The sequence below is a fragment of the Desmodus rotundus genome, chromosome 3 (genome assembly GCF_022682495.2).
Source record: "Desmodus rotundus isolate HL8 chromosome 3, HLdesRot8A.1, whole genome shotgun sequence".
In the NCBI taxonomy this organism is placed as follows: Eukaryota; Metazoa; Chordata; class Mammalia; order Chiroptera; family Phyllostomidae; genus Desmodus; species Desmodus rotundus.
In genome coordinates, this window is record NC_071389.1 from 80774452 (window position 1) to 80782833 (window position 8382).

At 41.4% G+C, this 8382-nt stretch overlaps 1 long non-coding RNA gene across 1 annotated transcript; it reads left to right on the top strand.

The window, feature by feature from the left end:
* Positions 1–268: 268 nt before the first annotated feature.
* LOC128780602 (uncharacterized) lies at positions 269–5106 on the top strand. Its single transcript, XR_008426531.1, has 4 exons — positions 269–392; positions 1294–1375; positions 2798–2851; positions 4732–5106. It is a non-coding gene; the product is annotated as an uncharacterized lncRNA (long non-coding RNA).
* The last annotated feature ends 3276 nt before the right edge of the window (positions 5107–8382 follow it).

Here is an 8382-nt window from a genome sequence, read left to right on the forward strand (position 1 = left end):
ACAGTGCTAATCTGAAAAACATATACTGTCTTACAAACACTTTTAACATTTACTTTTACATGAAATTGAAGAGCTAAAAACCAAACTCCCAGGAGAGAAAAAAGGGACTGAAAAATAAACGATGAAGTTGCAGAGTTACAAAAGCACCCTGTTGTGTAATTTGAGAGACTGCTGCAAAAACCAAATAAAAGCAGGGAAATAAACAGAGCAGGCTTTCGAACAGATGTAGGGACCCCAGCAGATTTCAGCTGACCATGCGTGAGGCTGAAGGCTGGTAAGTTCAGGCCTGAGAGTCTCTCACTTGAGGGATCTCTGTGAGTTCTGGGAGCGGTAGATGCTCCAATTGCCGAAATGGACTTCTGAAGAAAGGGACTCAAATCTTCAAGGCTCTGGTAATTTCCTCTGATTTCTTTTCTCATTGAAATAAATCTTCACATTTGCTCTTAATTCTGCGTTTGTAATTTTGTGCTTTTTTATTTAAAGTGCTCTCCAAGTATGGTTGCCAGATGAATTAGTCTTCTAGGGCTGCCACAACAAATACCACAGAGTGGGTGGCTTAAACAACAAACATTTCTTTTTCTGGATGCTGGAGTCCAAGATCAAGGTGTTGGCAGCTTAAGTTTCTTCTGACACCTCCCTCCCTTGGCTTCTAGATGGTCTTCTTCTCCCTGTGTCTTCATATGGTCTCCCTCTGTGTGTGTCTGTGTCCTGATCTCCTCTTCTTATGAGGACGCCAGTCTTACTGGATCGGGGCCCATACCAGTGACTTCATTTTAACTTAATTACCTCTTTAAAAAACCCTACCTCCAAATAAGGTCAGGTTCTGAGGTACTGGGGGTTAGAACATATGAGTTTTGGGAGGACACAATTCAGACCATAAAGCCAGGTTTAGCAAATAAAATTTCAGAACTCCCAGTTAAATGTGAATTTGTGAATTTCAAGTAAACAGTGAATAATTTTATTATATATACCATATAGCCTGTTCAGTATTGGGGATATATTTACACTAAAAAATTATGACTTGTTTTAATGAAATCCACATTTAACTGGGAGCCCTGTATTATACCTGGCAACCCTATTCCCAAATTATATAACATTCAGGCAGGGAGAAGTACTCAATGAGGGAGAAATAATCGATGAGGACAGCACAGGGCTCATCAGAATGATTTCATTTTAGAATTAAAAGAAACTTAACGGAGCCTGGAATCTGATTCCCTCACCTAGAACTCGTTACCCATGAGACCCGGGGTTACACGAGGGGCTCAGAGCCCTGAGCATTCATTCTCACCTCAGGCCAGGCCCTTCCTGAGCTGAGAAAGCACTGGAGACTCTGCCTACCTGCAAGTTCACCCAGGACAGCTTCCAGAAGCAAGCTGTGAGTAAGAGGGTTGGGTCTTGCTCTCCCTCTGTTTGCTCCTTCACACTGACACACCACAGCACCAGGGCCCTTGGGCTAATCTGGCTGTCTGCCCCCCACCCTCCAGCTGGAATACACCCTGAGATCTCTCCAGGCCACCCTCAAATCCACTGTATTTAAATGAGGCTGTGGAGGGCTGGTTCCAGGTAGCTGTCTCCGTTCCAGCAGCTCTTCAATTACAGATCCCTTTGAGAACCCAAAGAAAGTTATGAATCTTCTAGCCTCCAAAGTGTACAAACTCACCAAGACAATGTTGCATCTAATTTCAGGGGACTCTCAGAGCTCCTGAAGCCCCATTATGGAAGCACAGGTTAAGAGCATCTCGGCCTTATGCCACGCCTACTCCGGTATATGCAAGGACGTTGCTGCCATGCCAAGGCTGCGCCTGGACACACACCCTAACCGTGAAGTGTATGTGTTCTGAGGAACCCAGAAAACCAGGCTAAGATGGGTGTATCTTATCAAGGCACTTCTGGAGCTGCTGAGTTGCATTTTTAATAGAGGACAACACTTAAGTAACCGGAGTTCTCTAATAACGGACTTCAGGCATCAAGAAGGGCTGACCGGGAAAATCTCTGCACGTGGAGAAATTCCCCGGTACCTCTGGAAGCAGGAATCCCACACACTGCCTGTTCAGGCTGCTAAAAATAATGATAATAACAGCTAGCGTTCAATGAGCATTTGCAATGTCACAGGCAGTGTGAGAGGCGCTTTGATAACGCATCTCCAAGACAGGTTCCTTTAGTGTCCCTTTTATTCAGGTGGCAACACAGAGAATGAAAGGGTTGAAATAACATGCTCAGAGTCAAGCAGGAGGGTTCGAAGCCACCCTGCTGTCTGCTGACTTCCATGACCAATCCACCACCGTCCTTGGAAAGTTTCGTTACTGCTGTCTGGGTGTGTAGCCTGCAGGCTGCTAGATCTGCTCTGCCCACTTGCCACCCTCCTTTCATGTCCTCTAGGCAAACATCTGGTGAGGGGCAAAAACCCCAGTAGTTGCTTTAAGGCTTTAGTTCTCAGAGCATTTGGGAGCAGAATTAGGGAGAAGCTTCAAAACCTGGTCAAAACAGAAGATTTTGGGTCTCCTTTGTAGAAGGTGGAATTTATGCGCCTTCTTTCTCACCATAATTTTCTTTTAAAAAAAGGATGTGGGTTCCTGTCCCACAGTGACAAAGTGAATGAACAAGCTATTTCAGAACTTTTTATTTGTTTTTAATCACATAGTCAGTGTATCCTGCCTTTTGGCGCAGTGACATGAACCAGCTGTTTAGGTAATAGAAAACACTAAGCGAACTGTGACTTGGCTTGTTGATGCAGCAGGAAGGCATTCCCAGTCCTGCCTCACTGAGCCACCTGTCTCTCCTTTCTCTCCCCTTCCAGCCACCAGCCTTACAGACAGGCCTTCTCTGCAAGAAGCCCTCATTCCTGTCTTGGGTAAGTACTAGAAAGCCCAACCTCTGCTTATGTTCTTTACATATTTTTTAAAAAAATAGGTCTTAAACCTCCTCTGTCCTTTGGCAAATTCTCTGGTTAAAGCTCTCTGCTTATGATCATTCCAGTGTACACTCTGTGAATGTAAACCTATTGTGAATTTAATGTGGTCTAATGAGCTTTGCTTAGGAAAAAATTGTTCTTGGGTCACAGCATCACATTCATTGCTGTCACCAGCCAGCTTTTAATTACATGCTTTCGATTACCAGGGCAACGAAGGGAGAAGCTGGGGCCTCCGGGTGACCTCATCTTCACCAAAAGAAAAACAAGGAAAATAACAGGCCCTCCATCTTAGATGGAACATTACTCTTATTCACTTTGACAGCACATTTGTAGAATGATTTTATCTTGATAATGTTGCTGGATGGTAACTTGTTTCCTGATTGGCTCCTATCTTTTTTGACTTTGAACTAACTACTTGAGAAAAAGAGACTATATGCCTTTTTTGGCAATTCTTTTCCCTGCCAACACACACACACACCACACACACACACACACAAACATAAAATGTTGGCATCAAAGTGTTAAATGTGTCAGGGAAGAAATGGGCACCTTAGAGGCTTCAAGGTATTCGAGTGGAGGGAAAAGTTATGTTTTATTCTCTATGGAAGCCTTGGAACACTGCGGTCACAGCTGGCCAACTGGAAGGACTAAATTTTGCTGACAGAAGCAGTAGTGATGTCTGCATTCAGAGGAAAGGTAAAAGACCCACTTTGTCAGAAGGTCTGTGATGCTGGCTAAGTGAGAATACCCCGGTGCAGCAGAGGCTGCCGGTGCCCACCCACAAGCCCAGTGCACACTAGCCGGGCACCCACAGGCCAGAGCCCGCCCATCTTTTTCTAAGGGTGCTCTGAGTGCTGAAGCCTGCTTTGCCCGCCTATGAAACAGACCAGAAGTGCCAAGAAATTAACACTCCTGGGAGCACCTCTCAAACAGTGACTGACCAGAGTTGGTATATGTATCAGATAGCTCTGCTTCCTAAATGAATGCCCAGCCACTTTATAAAACAACAATGTTCTTTATTATTTCTCATGATTCTCTAGGTGAGAAAAGCAGGACTCAGCCGAGGAATCTTAGGTTCTTTCTGACTTTGGGTCTCTCACTCAGTTGCCCTCAGCAGGCAAGTAGAGGGCTGTGAGACCCAAGACCCCTGTCACATGCCTGGCACTTGGATACTCCTCTAAGTGGCCTCTTTCTCTCTACTCATGCCTCATTATGTAGTAGATGAGCCCAGATTCTTTTTACAAAATGGCAGTTGACTTTCTCTGAGAGTGTGAAAATGGAGGTTCCTGGGTCTCTTACTGGCCCAGAAATAGCCCAGCCTCACTTCTGCCTCCTTCTACTGGTAAAAGCAAGTCACCAGCCAGCCCTGGCTGGAGAAGAGGGGAAGGACACCTCACCTTTCACTGTGAGGAAGGGCAGATCTGTGCCTGCTGGCCTAGGAGGCCCCCTTCCACAGGGTACAAACACGAGGTCCCTCACCCATTGGAGTGCCAGGTCTTCAGGTCAGCCAACTCAGAGGGGGTCCACAGCATTGTGGGAGTGAGATCCTGCCGACTTCTCCCTTTTCCATCTCTCTTCCTCACTCCATTGACCATGTTTCCTGGGACCACCTCCAAAATGACAGAAGTCACTGCCTTTCCTCTGGGTCTACTGCTGGGAAAACTCAAACCCAGACAGCAGGGATTGAGGGGATTGAAGTCACAAATATAAGGTACTTGTATTTTGAGTCCCAGTTTCCAGTTGAAAGCTGTGAATTGGAATAGGGGGCAGATAAGAAAAACTCAGAACAATTTCCTCTTGTTTTTTCTCCAATCTTACAGCTCACAGGACCAACTCAGCAGGTAAGGGTGAGAAATTTAGAAGAGGGGATGTTACCTGTGTCTCCTTTCCCCCCATTGACAGCATCGTTCGAAGCTATAATCTCCACGATCGGCTTTGGAAATGGTTCTGTGAGACACTCTGCACTAAGAGGCTGTGGAAATTGACAACAAATCCTGCTCTCATCCATCTTTGGGTTAAAAAATGTGTCTTTCCAGTCCAGAGACGGTGACTAATAGCTTAGGTGTGTGATGCTGGTGACAGGGGCTTGTTTTATTGTTTTAATCTCTGAATTGGGAAATGTAAATGAATCTCATCATACTGTGCTTAAGAGATGATTATGTCTTCTATATTTTAACACATTTTTACATAACAAATAAACCTCGATCTTGGGAAAACTAGCTCCAAGCAATTGGGATGTTAGCTCTCAGAGACTTTGCGAGTACCCACTGTGTTTTCAGTGCCAAGAGCCAGGTCTCGGCACATAGCAGACACTCAGTAAGTATTTAAGTAGATGAGTCTCTGGAGGAGTGGTGACTAATGATAAGGACAACACTTTGGTAGCTCCCTTACCCCCAACCCCCATCACTGTCAGATAACATAGCAGGGATGAAAAGAAATCTAGATAAAAATAATTATTTTCTGGTACTAATGGAGGGCACAAAGTGTAAAAAATTTTGATATTACATTATTGAAATACAGGGGAAAAACTTTTAAATATTTACTGTAATAAAACTTGGAGGTAAGGAGTTAGAAAAGGAAGGAAGAGAAATATATTTTTTTAATTATAAATAGATACTACAAATCTAAAAGGAAAGTTAAGAACCACAATTGCTGAATAGACTTATATTTTCTTTAACCTCTACCTGATAGAATTCTACTCTGTGAACTTAATAAATTGGACTTTTTCATAGGAAAAGGATAATTGTCATTTCAAAGTTGCATTGCAAGAAAAACTAGAAGAAATACAGGAAGAGAGAGTGACCACATTCTTTAAAAGATCAGGATGATATATATTTCTATTGAATAGTTCAACTCAAGACAAAACTGTAAAGTAGTTTATTGAACTTTGGGGCTCTTCTTTCTACCAAATACTTTTTCTCACTCCTCCCACTCCGTGAGTATTTGGTCTTTGCCCAGGATCCCATTTATTCTACTATAACTCATTAAATATTATTGGACAATTATTTTGTACCAGGCATTGGACCAGATGCCACTGGGAGAATAGAAATGAGCAAAACAGAAGTAATCTAACCCTCAGGAAACTTATGAACTGGAGGGGAAGGTAGAAAATAAATAATCACAACTGTAATAATGTCCTAAATAAATAGCTTCAAACTGATAAACATTGTACCTGGTTATGAGTTGCTAATTTGTCTATTTTCAACATTTAAAAAAACTTGCCCTATATATGTACTAAATAGCACCCAAAGGATGGGTCACTATTATTCAATTCCATGAAAAAGTCTTTATTATTATCTCTTAGTCCTTGGATAGTCTATTTTTGATAACAGAACCTATGATAAGTCATTGTTGGTTTATAAAGAGCTATTTTGTTGACCCTTGTCCAGAGATGCAATGACCTCAACAAAAAGAAATGAATGTTTAAAGAAATGTCAGGTTCTGGCTGGGAACTGCCTGGGAATTATTTTGAGGAGAACTGCTTGACACCTGGAAACAACATCATTCAAGTCCACACAGATGGAGCTTCTCCATAAGACTGTTGCACTCTAATGCAAAACATTCCTTAGTGCTTCCATTGTGCTTTCAGTGATATCTTTGTGGTCCGAAGAGAGATAACAGGAGCTTCCCAAAGTATTATCTTGTATGATTTTTCTAAGGGTGATCTCCCTCCTCAGTAGTTTCTACACAAAGAAACTGCCAAAGCGTCATGAAGGAAGTATGACTGCCTGACAGAGCTTGGCTGCAGTCTTTGGTAGTAACCACAGAATAGAGACACATTTCACATTTATTCTCTGGAAATCCCGAGGCAAAAATATTCTTCTTCCTTCCTTTGGGCTCTGTGAAACACACTATTTGACTTCCTCTCCAGCAAGCTGTCTGCCTCACTTTTAAATTCACCTCTTACGTTCACTTCCTCCAGAAAGCTTTCCCTAGGCCAAGATACACTCTGCTCAGTTGTGTAAATCGGTCTCAGTGCTCTAACATTGCAGTTCTCAGATGTCCTGTGTTATTTCCGCCACAAAAGTGGCCTCAATCTCCCCAATGTGATCTGCTTGCAAGTGCTTTTGTGATTGTTTATTTAAGTTTCAAGTCCACTTATGACTTTTGTTTCTAATGGTGCTGGGTGTTCACTCCTACTCTCAATAAATTGAAAATTAATGTTTTTGTTATCATATATGATTATTATGCAATTCACCCATCATCATCATCATCTCTGAATGAAGCTGTAATCATAAGAACACTTTCAAATTCCCCAACCTGATTTGTACTCACATACAGTCTCCTACTATATTCTTTTCTTTTTAAATAGCTTTACTGTTTTTGTAAAATTGCTGAATGTTTGTTGTAAAACTTCGATCCAGATGGAAAAGGACATGAAAGTAAAAATCACTCTAGATGCTGCCACTGAGAAAACTATTACTAAACTTTCAATGAACATTCTTCCAGATAGTTCTCTACTTCATACAGACATGTAGATATACGCACATAGTTTTCCATAATTGTCACATAACTAGTTATACTGTTTTATAAACTTTTATTTATTTATAAATTTATACATATATAGATAGTCATCATTTTTAATATGTTAATAGTAGTATTACACATATGTCTTATATACAACCCTTTGCCATAAACATTTACGCTGTTTCACAATTTTTACTAATCTAAACAATGCTATAGCGAAGACTCATGCATATAGTTTTTTGCACTTGTGGTATTATTATTTACTTGGGGTAAATACTTAGAAGTAGAAATTACCGTGTCAAAGGTACACATGATACTACATTATGACAAATGTTTTGATACACATTGACAACTGGTTGTAATCAATTCACACCAACAGTACATGAGAGTTTTCTATCTTGTCTTTTCTTATAACATCATTGCTGAGCCCAAGAGTATTGGGGGGAGGTGCTAATTACTGAGCTGAGTGAACAGTAAATTAGTAGCAGTTTTTAGACATTGTTTTTCTTGTCAGCAGTATGGAGGTTATCACCTTCATTCTCTTGTCACTACTCTGCTCCTTTGTTTTCATCATTTGAATGAGATGATTTCCCTGAATTATCACACACAAGGATTTTATGACAGTCAATTTATATGAGCACCTGAACCCATTATACAGCATAATTTACACGTGATGTGAAGTGACAGTTGCTAGCAGATTGCATTGGCATGCCTTTAGAGAAGACAATTGCTCAACAGGAATCATTCTGAATCAATTAATCGAGCCACAGCTCAGCTGTAACGCTGTGACATTCTGACACGAAGAAAAAGGAACTACTTGTGCATTCTGTGCCATTTCTTTGCCCACATAGTCTTACATCGTCAAGCTCATTAAGGCCATTAGGTCTTTGACAGGAATTTTATCCAACACCCTTGGCCTTCCACAGTGGATTCAGGAAAAGGTGGCTCTTTTCCTTTAATTTTTATCTGAGAGAGTGAGTGTAGTAAAATTTAAAATATATGTA